Genomic DNA, 14,775 nt, shown 5'->3' on the forward strand with positions numbered 1-14,775 from the left:
TTTTGCTGGGACCATCATGCAATAGTCTTAAACCAGCAAGACAATTGGTCAATAATGCTCTTTTTATCAACTATCTGTGGCTGGTTCTGCAGGTGTTCAATTAAACTAGGGTTAGGATGGACCTCAGTAAGTTATGGAGAGCAAATAAAGCCATTATGCAAATTAGTTTAGAATTGAGATCATCTGATTGGTTGATGCAATTGTCATTCAAAATAAGCCACTCTGATTGGTTTATGTACTGTCAGTCAACAGTTTTCTATTTTACAACTTTTGCTGGGACCATCATGCAATAGTCTTCAACCAGCAAGACAATTGGTCAAGAATGCTCTTGTTATCAACTATCTGTGGCTTGTTCTGCAGGTGTTCAATTAAACTAGGGGCAGGAAGGACCTCAGTAAGTTATGGAGAGTAAAAAAAGCCCTTATGCAAATTAGTTTAGAATTGAGGCCATCTGATTGGTTGATACAATTGTCATTCAAAATAAGCCATTCTGATTGGTTTATGTAATGTCAGTCAACAGTTTTCTATTTTACAACTTTTGCTGGGACCATCATGCAATAGTCTTCAACCAGCAAGACAATTGGTCAAGAATGCTCTTTTTATCAACTATCTGTGGCTGGTTCTGCAGGTGTTCAATTAAACTAGGGTTAGGAAGGACCTCAGTAAGTTATGGAGAGTAAATAAAGCCCTTATGCAAATTAGTTTAGAATTGAGACCATCTGATTGGTTGATACAATTGTCATTCAAAATAAGCCATTCTGATTGGTTTATGTAATGTCAGTCAACAGTTTTCTATTTTACAACTTTTGCTGAAACCATCATGCAATAGTCTTCAACCAGCAAGACAATTGGTCAAGAATGCTCTTGTTATCAACTATCTGTGGCTGGCTCTGCAGGTGTTCAATTAAACTAGGGTTAGGAAGGACCTCAGTAAGTTATGGAGAGTAAATAAAGCCCTTATGCAAATTAGTTTAGAATTGAGACCATCTGATTGGTTGATACAATTGTCATTCAAAATAAGCCATTCTGAGTGGTTTATATAATGTCAGTCAACAGTTTTCTATTTCACAACTTTTGCTGGGACCATCATGCAATAGTCTTAAACCAGCAAGACAATTGGTCAAGAATGCTCTTTTTATCAACTATCTGTGGCTGGTTCTGCAGGTGTTCAATTAAACTAGGGTTAGGATGGACCTCAGTAAGTTATGGAGAGCAAATAAAGCCATTATGCAAATTAGTTTAGAATTGAGATCATCTGATTGGTTGATGCAATTGTCATTCAAAATAAGCCATTCTGATTGGTTTATGTACTGTCAGTCAACAGTTTTCTATTGTACAACTTTTGCTGGGACCATCATGCAATAGTCTTCAACCAGCAAGACAATTGGTCAAGAATGCTCTTGTTATCCACTATCTGTGGCTGGTTCTGAAGGTGTTCAATTAAACTAGGGTTAGGAAGGACCTCAGTAAGTTATGGAGAGTAAATAAAGCAATTATGCAAATTAGTTTAGAATTGAGACCATCTGATTGGTTGATGCAATTGTCATTCAAAATAAGCCATTCTGATTGGTTTATGTTCTGTCAGTCAACAGTTTTCTATTTTACAACTTTTGCTGGGACCATCATGCAATAGTCTTCAACCAGCAAGACAATTGGTCAAGAATGCTCTTGTTATCAACTATCTGTGGCTTGTTCTGCAGGTGTTCAATTAAACTAGGGGCAGGAAGGACCTCAGTAAGTTATGGAGAGTAAAAAAAAGCCCTTATGCAAATTAGTTTAGAATTGAGGCCATCTGATTGGTTGATACAATTGTCATTCAAAATAAGCCATTCTGATTGGTTTATGTAATGTCAGTCAGCAGTTTTCAATTTTACAACTTTTGCTGGGACCATCATGCAATAGTCTTCAACCAGCAAGACAATTGGTCAAAAATGCTCTTGTTATCAACTATCTGTGGCTGGTTCTGCAGGTGTTCAATTAAACTAGGGTTAGGAAGGACCTCAGTAAGTTATGGAGAGCAAATAAAGCGCTTATGCAAATTAGTTTAGAATTGAGATCATCTGATTGGTTGATGCAATTGTCATTCAAAATAAGCCATTCTGATTGGTTTATGTACTGTCAGTCAACAGTTTTCTATTTTACAACTTTTGCTGGGACCATCATGCAATAGTCTTCAACCAGCAAGACAATTGGTCAAGAATGCTCTTGTTATCAACTATCTGTGGCTGGTTCTGCAGGTGTTCAATTAAACTAGGGTTAGGAAGGACCTCAGTATGTTATGGAGAGCAAATAAAGCGCTTATGCAAATTAGTTTAGAATTGAGATCATCTGATTGGTTGATACAATTGTCATTCAAAATAAGCCACTCTGATTGGTTTATGTACTGTCAGTCAACAGTTTTCTATTTTACAACTTTTGCTGGGACCATCATGCAATAGTCTTCAACCAGCAAGACAATTGTTCAAGAATGCTCTTGTTATCCACTATCTGTGGCTGTTTCTGAAGGTGTTCAATTAAACTAGGGTTTAGGAAGGACCTCAGTAAGTTATGGAGAGTAAACAAAGCCCTTATGCAAATTAGTTTAGAATTGAGACCATCTGATTGGTTGATGCAATTGTCATTCAAAATAAGCCATTCTGATTGGTTTATGTACTGTCAGTCAACAGTTTTCTATTTTACAACTTTTGCTGGGACCATCATGCAATAGTCTTCAACCAGCAAGACAATTGGTCAAGAATGCTCTTGTTATCAACTATCTGTGGCTGGTTCTGCAGGTGTTCAATTAAACTAGGGTTAGGAAGGACCTCAGTAAGCTATGGAGAGTAAATAAAGCCCTTATGCAAATTAGTTTAGAATTGAGACCATCTGATTGGTTGATACAATTGTCATTCAAAATAAGCCATTCTGATTGGTTTATATAATGTCAGTCAACAGTTTTCTATTTCACAACTTTTGCTGGGACCATCATGCAATAGTCTTCAACCAGCAAGACAATTGGTCAAGAATGCTCTTGTTATCAACTATCTGTGGCTGGTTCTGCAGGTGTTCAATTAAACTAGGGGCAGGATGGACCTCAGTAAGTTATGGAGAGCAAATAAAGCCATTATGCAAATTAGTTTAGAATTGAGATCATCTGATTGGTTGATGCAATTGTCATTCAAAATAAGCCATTCTGATTGGTTTATGTACTGTCAGTCAACAGTTTTCTATTTTACAACTTTTGCTGGGACCATCATGTAATAGTCTTCAACCAGCAAGACAATTGGTCAAGAATGCTCTTGTTGTCAACTATCTCTGGCTGGCTCTGCAGGTGTTCAATTAAACTAGGGTTAGGAAGGACCTCAGTAAGTTATGGAGAGTAAATAAAGACTTATGCAAATTAGTTTAGAATTGAGACCATCTGATTGGTTGATACAATTGTCATTCAAAATAAGCCATTCTGATTGGTTTATATAATGTCAGTCAACAGTTTTCTATTTCACAACTTTTGCTGGGACCATCATGCAATAGTCCTCAACCAGCAAGACAATTGGTCAAGAATGCTCTTTTTATCAACTATCTGTGGCTGGTTCTGCAGGTGTTCAATTAAACTAGGGTTAGGATGGACCTCAGTAAGTTATGGAGAGCAAATAAAGCCATTATGCAAATTAGTTTAGAATTGAGATCACCTGATTGGTTGATGCAATTGTCATTCAAAATAAGCCATTCTGATTGGTTTATGTACTGTCAGTCAACAGTTTTCTATTTTACAACTTTTGCTGGGACCATCATGCAATAGTCTTCAACCAGCAAGACAATTGGTCAAGAATGCTCTTGTTATCCACTATCTGTGGCTGTTTCTGAAGGTGTTCAATAAAACTAGGGTTAGGAAGGACCTCAGTAAGTTATGGAGAGTAAATAAAGCCCATATGCAAATAAGTTTAGAATTGATACCATCTGATTGGTTGATGCAATTGTCATTCAAAATAAGCCATTCTGATTGGTTTATGTACTGTCAGTCAACAGTTTTCTATTTTACAACTTTTGCTGGGACCATCATGCAATAGTCTTCAACCAGCAAGACAATTGGTCAAGAATGCTCTTGTTATCAACTATCTGTGGCTGGTTCTGCAGGTGTTCAATTAAACTAGGGTTAGGAAGGACCTCAGTAAGTTATGGAGAGCAAATAAAGCGCTTATGCAAATTAGTTTAGAATTGAGATCATCTGATTGGTTGATGCAATTGTCATTCAAAATAAGCCACTCTGATTGGTTTATGTACTGTCAGTCAACAGTTTTCTATTTTACAACTTTTGCTGGGACCATCATGCAATAGTCTTCAACCAGCAAGACAATTGGTCAAGAATGCTCTTGTTATCAACTATCTGTGGCTTGTTCTGCAGGTGTTCAATTAAACTAGGGGCAGGAAGGACCTCAGTAAGTTATGGAGAGTAAAAAAAGCCCTTATGCAAATTAGTTTATAATTGAGGCCATCTGATTGGTTGATACAATTGTCATTCAAAATAAGCCATTCTGATTGGTTTATGTAATGTCAGTCAACAGTTTTCTATTTTACAACTTTTGCTGGGACCATCATGCAATAGTCTTCAACCAGCAAGACAATTGGTCAAGAATGCTCTTGTTATCAACTATCTGTGGCTGGCTCTGCAGGTGTTCAATTAAACTAGGGTTAGGAAGGACCTCAGTAAGTTATGGAGAGTAAATAAAGCCCTTATGCAAATTAGTTTAGAATTGAGACCATCTGATTGGTTGATACAATTGTCATTCAAAATAAGCCATTCTGATTGGTTTATATAATGTCAGTCAACAGTTTTCTATTTCACAACTTTTGCTGGGACCATCATGCAATAGTCTTAAACCAGCAAGACAATTGGTCAAGAATGCTCTTTTTATCAACTATCTGTGGCTTGTTCTGCAGGTGTTCAATTAAACTAGGGTTAGGATGGACCTCAGTAAGTTATGGAGAGCAAATAAAGCCATTATGCAAATTAGTTTAGAATTGAGATCATCTGATTGGTTGATGCAATTGTCATTCAAAATAAGCCATTCTGATTGGTTTATGTACTGTCAGTCAACAGTTTTCTATTTTACAGCTTTTGCTAGGACCATCATGCAATAGTCTTCAACCAGCAAGACAATTGGTCAAGAATGCTCTTGTTATCAACTATCTGTGGCTGGCTCTGCAGGTGTTCAATTAAACTAGGGTTAGGAAGGACCTCAGTAAGTTATGGAGAGTAAATAAAGCCCTTATGCAAATTAGTTTAGAATTGAGACCATCTGATTGGTTGATACAATTGTCATTCAAAATAAGCCATTCTGATTGGTTTATATAATGTCAGTCAACAGTTTTCTATTTCACAACTTTTGCTGGGACCATCATGCAATAGTCTTAAACCAGCAAGACAATTGGTCAAGAATGCTCTTTTTATCAACTATCTGTGGCTGGTTCTGCAGGTGTTCAATTAAACTAGGGTTAGGATGGACCTCAGTAAGTTATGGAGAGCAAATAAAGCCATTATGCAAATTAGTTTAGAATTGAGATCATCTGATTGGTTGATGCAATTGTCATTCAAAATAAGCCACTCTGATTGGTTTATGTACTGTCAGTCAACAGTTTTCTATTTTACAACTTTTGCTGGGACCATCATGCAATAATCTTCAACCAGCAAGACAATTGGTCAAGAATGCTCTTGTTATCAACTATCTGTGGCTTGTTCTGCAGGTGTTCAATTAAACTAGGGGCAGGAAGGACCTCAGTAAGTTATGGAGAGTAAAAAAAGCCCTTATGCAAATTAGTTTAGAATTGAGGCCATCTGATTGGTTGATACAATTGTCATTCAAAATAAGCCATTCTGATTGGTTTATGTAATGTCAGTCAACAGTTTTCTATTTTACAACTTTTGCTGGGACCATCATGCAATAGTCTTCAACCAGCAAGACAATTGGTCAAGAATGCTCTTTTTATCAACTATCTGTGGCTGGTTCTGCAGGTGTTCAATTAAACTAGGGTTAGGAAGGACCTCAGTAAGTTATGGAGAGTAAATAAAGCCCTTATGCAAATTAGTTTAGAATTGAGACCATCTGATTGGTTGATACAATTGTCATTCAAAATAAGCCATTCTGATTGGTTTATGTAATGTCAGTCAACAGTTTTCTATTTTACAACTTTTGCTGGGACCATCATGCAATAGTCTTCAACCAGCAAGACAATTGGTCAAGAATGCTCTTGTTATCAACTATCTGTGGCTGGCTCTGCAGGTGTTCAATTAAACTAGGGTTAGGAAGGACCTCAGTAAGTTATGGAGAGTAAATAAAGCCCTTATGCAAATTAGTTTAGAATTGAGACCATCTGATTGGTTGATACAATTGTCATTCAAAATAAGCCATTCTGAGTGGTTTATATAATGTGAGTCAACAGTTTTCTATTTCACAACTTTTGCTGGGACCATCATGCAATAGTCTTAAACCAGCAAGACAATTGGTCAAGAATGCTCTTTTTATCAACTATCTGTGGCTGGTTCTGCAGGTGTTCAATTAAACTAGGGTTAGGATGGACCTCAGTAAGTTATGGAGAGCAAATAAAGCCATTATGCAAATTAGTTTAGAATTGAGATCATCTGATTGGTTGATGCAATTGTCATTCAAAATAAGCCATTCTGATTGGTTTATGTACTGTCAGTCAACAGTTTTCTATTGCACAACTTTTGCTGGGACCATCATGCAATAGTCTTAAACCAGCAAGACAATTGGTCAAGAATGCTCTTGTTATCAACTATCTGTGGCTGGCTCTGCAGGTGTTCAATTAAACTAGGGTTAGGAAGGACCTCAGTAAGTTATGGAGAGTAAATAAAGCCCTTATGCAAATTAGTTTAGAATTGAGACCATCTGATTGGTTGATACAATTGTCATTCAAAATAAGCCATTCTGAGTGGTTTATATAATGTGAGTCAACAGTTTTCTATTTCACAACTTTTGCTGGGACCATCATGCAATAGTCTTAAACCAGCAAGACAATTGGTCAAGAATGCTCTTTTTATCAACTATCTGTGGCTGGTTCTGCAGGTGTTCAATTAAACTAGGGTTAGGATGGACCTCAGTAAGTTATGGAGAGCAAATAAAGCCATTATGCAAATTAGTTTAGAATTGAGATCATCTGATTGGTTGATGCAATTGTCATTCAAAATAAGCCATTCTGATTGGTTTATGTACTGTCAGTCAACAGTTTTCTATTGTACAACTTTTGCTGGGACCATCATGCAATAGTCTTCAACCAGCAAGACAATTGGTCAAGAATGCTCTTGTTATCCACTATCTGTGGCTGGTTCTGAACGTGTTCAATTAAACTAGGGTTAGGAAGGACCTCAGTAAGTTATGGAGAGTAAAAAAAAGCCCTTATGCAAATTAGTTTAGAATTGAGGCCATCTGATTGGTTGATACAATTGTCATTCAAAATAAGCCATTCTGATTGGTTTATGTAATGTCAGTCAGCAGTTTTCAATTTTACAACTTTTGCTGGGACCATCATGCAATAGTCTTCAACCAGCAAGACAATTGGTCAAAAATGCTCTTGTTATCAACTATCTGTGGCTGGTTCTGCAGGTGTTCAATTAAACTAGGGTTAGGAAGGACCTCAGTAAGTTATGGAGAGCAAATAAAGCGCTTATGCAAATTAGTTTAGAATTGAGATCATCTGATTGGTTGATGCAATTGTCATTCAAAATAAGCCATTCTGATTGGTTTATGTACTGTCAGTCAACAGTTTTCTATTTTACAACTTTTGCTGGGACCATCATGCAATAGTCTTCAACCAGCAAGACAATTGGTGAAGAATGCTCTTGTTATCAACTATCTGTGGCTGGTTCTGCAGGTGTTCAATTAAACTAGGGTTAGGATGGACCTCAGTATGTTATGGAGAGCAAATATAGCGCTTATGCAAATTAGTTTAGAATTGAGATCATCTGATTGGTTGATACAATATTCATTCAAAATAAGCCACTCTGATTGGTTTATGTACTGTCAGTCAACAGTTTTCTATTTTACAACTTTTGCTGGGACCATCATGCAATAGTCTTCAACCAGCAAGACAATGAGTTTGAAGAAACTCAGGGAGCCCGAGGTGTGCTCCCACCACCACCAGTGACGTGACTAAACGCGTGCACAGGGGGCAGCCGTACGAACGTGTGGCCCTCTCCCAAAGGAGAAAGGCCCCATGGTTCCCCTAACCCCCCTCAACCATAAGGCCAAGGAAGGGAAAAAAGGGATCGGTGGGTCCTCTTCGCCGAAGCTTAGAGAGACCCGCTTTTCCTCCACCCCCGGAAGGGTTTCGGACGGTGGGTCCTCCGCAGCCCGTGCTTTGGAGAGACCCGACTTAGGCTTCCCTCCGCCTTGCGGCTCGGGGTTGCCCTCGAGGGAACCGGGACTCTCCCCAGAAGGTGAAGAGTCCCAGTCACGTTTGGGGAACGGAAGGCCCGTTAGGGACAGCCGCACTACCCAAATGAAAAAACGTGACAAACTAACGAAAAACGTGGAGTGCAAAACGTGCAAATCATAAAAAGAAAAGAATAAGGCCCTAGCCAGAAGGCCGGGGGGGGGGTGTGAAAAATTGTCCTACCCCATCCAAAAGGACAGGGTAAGGACGTGAAGCGCTAACCTAAAGGGAAGTGCGCAGTGCAAGTGCCATTCGTGCAAGGTGACTTGGGATCACCCGTGCATGTCCGGCACCCCCGAGTTTCCCCGGGGGCACAGTGCAGCCTCGGACTCCAGGCAGCCGACCCTTCAGCGTCCGACCAAGCTTTTCTCCGTCTCACCAGCAGGCATTTTCCAGCCCCCGGCATGGGAATGGGTACTCCACTGGGCCTTTCGAAAGACTCCCTTAGGGGCTGCACCCCCTCCGGAAGAGCAATCTACTCAGTCCCAGTGTTTCTCCGCTCCCAGGGTTAAGGTACTAAGCTGGGCCTTTCGCGGTCTCCCCATCAGAGGCTACGAACCTCTGGAACAGGAGCCATCTACTCAGTCCCAACCTTTCTCCGCTCCCTGGGATTGGATACTAGACTGAGCCTTTCGCTGACTCATCCTTCGGGGGCTACAAACCCCGTCAAGAGAGTCAAACTACTAGGCCCAGTGTTTCTCCCCCCCTCTTACCAGTGGATTTACGGAAACAACACCTCCTACCAAAGGCAGAGGTGAAGATACTCAGTGAGACTTTTCACTACTCCCGGGAAAAAACAGAGGGGTCCCACACCCTCCGCCCATCAGAGCAGCTACTCAGTCTCACCTTTCTCTATTCTCTGCCAGAGGCCAGTCCATACCCAACTGATAAGAACAGATACTACACTTGATCTTAGCCAAAAGGCCGAGATAAAACATCTTATAAAACATCGATAGATTATGGTCGATGTTCATAGTTTTTACATCGATGGGGGAGAACCAGATGGTTTCCCACCATAAATGTCAAGCTAAGACGAAAAGATTTGTTGTGCTATCTCCTGGGACATGGAATATAGCTCCACCCCCTGAAACCTGTGAAGCCCCGCCCCCGTGTTCTGATTGGCCCACGGTCCAGTCAGTCAAATACAATGGATGACCACCTATAGGTAACAACATCGATGGCAAAGGCAACAATGGCCATAACTAACACTCATTCAAAACAATCCATTCCGATTGGTTTATGCACTGTCAGTCAACAGTTTTCTATTTTACTACTTTAGCTGGGACCATCATGTGATAGTCTTCAACCAGCAAGACAATCAGTCGTGAATGTTCTTGTCACCCACCATCTTTGGCTAGTTTTGTAGGTTTTCAATAAGACTAGGGTGAGGAAAGACCTAAGTAAGTTATGGAGAGCAAATAAAGCCCTTATGCAAATTAGTTTAGAAATTAGACCATCTGATTGGTTGATGCAATACTCATTAGGGATGGCCATCGGCCATCGATGTTTATAAAACATCTATAGGTTATGGTCGATGTTCAATAGTTTTGACATCGATGGGGGAGAACCAGATGGTTTCACACCATCAATGTCAAGCTCAAACTACTAGTTTTGTTTTGCTATTTCCTGGGACACTGAGCATAGCTCCACCGACGACACCAGTGAAGCCCCGCCCCCATATTCTGATTGGCCCACAGGCCAGTCCATCAAATACAATGGATGACCACCGATATGTAACAACATCAATGGCAAGTCAACAGTTTTCTATTTTACTACTTTTGATGGGACCATCATACAACAGTCTTCAACCAACAAACCAGTTGGTCAAGAACATTCTTGTTATCAACCATCTTTGGCTGGTTTTGTAGGTTTTCAATTAGACTATGGTGAGGAAGGACCTAAATAAGTTATGGAGAGCAAATAAATTCCTTATGCAAATTAGTTTGGAAATTAGACCATGTGATTGGTTGATGCAATTCTCATTAGGGATGACCATCGATGTTTATAAAACATCGATAGATTATGGTCGATGTTCATAGTTTTTACATCGATGGGGGAGAACCAGATGGTTTCCCACCATCAATGTCAAGCTAAAACGAAAAGATTTGTTGTGCTATCTCCTGGGACATGGAATATAGCTCCACCCCCTGAAACATGTGAAGCCCCGCCCCGTGTTCTGATTGGCCCACGGTCCAGTCAGTCAAATACAATGGATGACCACCTATAGGTAACAACATCGATGGCAAAGGCAACAATGGCCATCACTAACACTCATTCAAAACAATCCATTCCGATTGGTTTATGCACTGTCAGTCAACAGTTTTCTATTTTACTACTTTAGCTGGGACCATCATGTGATAGTCTTCAACCAGCAAGACAATCAGTCATTAATGTTCTTGTCACCCACCATCTTTGGCTAGTTTTGTAGGTTTTCAATAAGACTAGAGTGAGGAAAGACCTAAGTAAGTTATGGAGAGCAAAGAAAGCCCTTATGCAAATTAGTTTAGAAATTAGACCATCTGATTGGTTGATGCAATACTCATTAGGGATGGCCATCGGCCATCGGCCATCGATATTTATAAAACATCTATAGGTTATGGTCGATGTTCAATAGTTCTGACATCGATGGGGGAGAACCAGATGGTTTCACACCATCAATGTCAAGCTCAAACTACTAGTTTTGTTTTGCTATTTCCTGGGACACTGAGCATAGCTCCACCCACGACACCAGTGAAGCCCCGCCCCCATATTCTGATTGGCCCACAGGCCAGTCCATCAAATACAATGGATGACCACCGATATGTAACAACATCAATGGCAAGTCAACAGTTTTCTATTTTACTACTTTTGATGGGACCATCATACAACAGTCTTCAACCAACAAACCAATTGGTCAAGAACATTCTTGTTATCAACCATCTTTGGCTGGTTTTGTAGGTTTTCAATTAGACTATGGTGAGGAAGGACCTAAATAAGTTATGGAGAGCAAATAAATTCCTTATGCAAATTAGTTTGGAAATTAGACCATGTGATTGGTTGATGCAATACTCATTAGGGATGACCATCAATGTTTATAAAACATCGATAGATTATGGTCGATGTTCATAGTTTTTACATCGATGGGGGAGAACCAGATGGTTTCCCACCATCAATGTCAAGCTAAAACGAAAAGATTTGTTGTGCTATCTCCTGGGACATGGAATATAGCTCCACCCCCTGAAACATGTGAAGCCCCGCCCCCGTGTTCTGATTGGCCCACGGTCCAGTCAGTCAAATACAATGGATGACCACCTATAGGTAACAACATTGATGGCAAAGGCAACAATGGCCATCACTAACACTCATTCAAAACAATCCATTCCGATTGGTTTATGCACTGTCAGTCAACAGTTTTCTATTTTACTACTTTAGCTGGGACCATCATGTGATAGTCTTCAACCAGCAAGACAATCAGTCATTAATGTTCTTGTCACCCACCATCTTTGGCTAGTTTTGTAGGTTTTCAATAAGACTAGAGTGAGGAAAGACCTAAGTAAGTTATGGAGAGCAAAGAAAGCCCTTATGCAAATTAGTTTAGAAATTAGACCATCTGATTGGTTGATGCAATACTCATTAGGGATGGCCATCGGCCATCGATATTTATAAAACATCTATAGGTTATGGTCGATGTTCAATAGTTCTGACATCGATGGGGGAGAACCAGATGGTTTCACACCATCAATGTCAAGCTCAAACTACTAGTTTTGTTTTGCTATTTCCTGGGACACTGAGCATAGCTCCACCCACGACACCAGTGAAGCCCCGCCCCCATATTCTGATTGGCCCACAGGCCAGTCCATCAAATACAATGGATGACCACCGATATGTAACAACATCAATGGCAAGTCAACAGTTTTCTATTTTACTACTTTTGATGGGACCATCATACAACAGTCTTCAACCAACAAACCAATTGGTCAAGAACATTCTTGTTATCAACCATCTTTGGCTGGTTTTGTAGGTTTTCAATTAGACTATGGTGAGGAAGGACCTAAATAAGTTATGGAGAGCAAATAAATTCCTAATGCAAATTAGTTTGGAAATTAGACCATGTGATTGGTTGATGCAATACTCATTAGGGATGACCATCAATGTTTATAAAACATCGATAGATTATGGTCGATGTTCATAGTTTTTACATCGATGGGGGAGAACCAGATGGTTTCCCACCATCAATGTCAAGCTAAAACGAAAAGATTTGTTGTGCTATCTCCTGGGACATGGAATATAGCTCCACCCCCTGAAACATGTGAAGCCCCGCCCCCGTGTTCTGATTGGCCCACGGTCCAGTCAGTCAAATACAATGGATGACCACCTATAGGTAACAACATTGATGGCAAAGGCAACAATGGCCATCACTAACACTCATTCAAAACAATCCATTCCGATTGGTTTATGCACTGTCAGTCAACAGTTTTCTATTTTACTACTTTAGCTGGGACCATCATGTGATAGTCTTCAACCAGCAAGACAATCAGTCGTGAATGTTCTTGTCACCCACCATCTTTGGCTAGTTTTGTAGGTTTTCAATAAGACTAGGGTGAGGAAAGACCTAAGTAAGTTATGGAGAGCAAATAAAGCCCTTATGCAAATTAGTTTAGAAATTAGACCATCTGATTGGTTGATGCAATACTCATTAGGGATGGCCATCGGCCATCGATGTTTATAAAACATCTATAGGTTATGGTCGAATGTTCAATAGTTTTGACATCGATGGGGGAGAACCAGATGGTTTCACACCATCAATGTCAAGCTCAAACTACTAGTTTTGTTTTGCTATTTCCTGGGACACTGAGCATAGCTCCACCCACGACACCAGTGAAGCCCCACCCCCATATTCTGATTGGCCCACAGGCCAGTCCATCAAATACAATGGATGACCACCGATATGTAACAACATCAATGGCAAGTCAACAGTTTTCTATTTTACTACTTTTGATGGGACCATCATACAACAGTCTTCAACCAACAAACCAATTGTTCAAGAACATTCTTGTTATCAACCATCTTTGGCTGGTTTTGTACGTTTTCAATTAGACTATGGTGAGTAAGGACCTAAATAAGTTATGGATAGCAAATAAATTCCTTATGCAAATTAGTTTGGAAATTAGACCATGTGATTGGTTGATGCAATTCTCATTAGGGATGACCATCGATGTTTATAAAGCATCGATAGATTATGGTCGATGTTCATAGTTTTTACATCGATGGGGGAGAACCAGATGGTTTCCCACCATCAATGTCAAGCTAAAATGAAAAGATTTGTTGTGCTATCTCCTGGGACATGGAATATAGCTCCACCCCCTGAAACATGTGAAGCCCCGCCCCCGTGTTCTGATTGGCCCACGGTCCAGTCAGTCAAATACAATGGATGACCACCTATAGGTAACAACATCGATGGCAAAGGCAACAATGGCCATCACTAACACTCATTCAAAACAATCCATTCCGATTGGTTTATGCACTGTCAGTCAACAGTTTTCTATTTTACTACTTTAGATGGGACCATCATGTGATAGTCTTCAACCAGCAAGACAATCAGTCGTGAATGTTTTTGTCACCCACCATCTTTGGCTAGTTTTGTAGGTTTTCAATAAGACTAGGGTGAGGAAAGACCTAAGTAAGTTATGGAGAGCAAATAAAGCCCTTATGCAAATTAGTTTAGAAATTAGACCATCTGATTGGTTGATGCAATACTCATTAGGGATGGCCATCGGCCATCGATGTTTATAAAACATCTATAGGTTATGGTCGATGTTCAATAGTTTTGACATCGATGGGGAGAACCAGATGGTTTCACACCATCAATGTCAAGCTTAAACTACTAGTTTTGTTTTGCTATTTCCTGGGACACTGAGCATAGCTCCACCCACGACACCAGTGAAGCCCCGCCCCCATATTATGATTGGCCCACAGGCCAGTCCATCAAATACAATGGATGACCACCGATATGTAACAACATCAATGGCAAGTCAACAGTTTTCTATTTTACTACTTTTGATGGGACCATCATACAACAGTCTTCAACCAACAAACCAATTGGTCAAGAACATTCTTGTTATCAACCATCTTTGGCTGGTTTTGTAGGTTTTCAATTAGACTATGGTGAGGAAGGACCTAAATAAGTTATGGAGAGCAAATAAATTCCTTATGCAAATTAGTTTGGAAATTAGACCATGTGATTGGTTGATGCAATTCTCATTAGGGATGACCATCGATGTTTATAAAACATCGATAGATTATGGTCGATGTTTATAGTTTTTACATCGATGGGGGAAAACCAGATGGTTTCCCACCATCAATGTCAAG

At 40.0% G+C, this 14,775-nt stretch overlaps 1 pseudogene; it reads right to left on the bottom strand.

Moving 5' to 3' along the window:
• Positions 1-9,226: 9,226 nt before the first annotated feature.
• Positions 9,227-9,360, bottom strand: LOC146076326 (U2 spliceosomal RNA; annotated as a pseudogene).
• Positions 9,361-14,775: the final 5,415 nt, after the last annotated feature.

Source organism: Crinia signifera, chromosome 4 (assembly GCF_055691185.1).
Source record: "Crinia signifera chromosome 4, ASM5569118v1, whole genome shotgun sequence".
Lineage (NCBI taxonomy): Eukaryota > Metazoa > Chordata > Amphibia > Anura > Myobatrachidae > Crinia > Crinia signifera.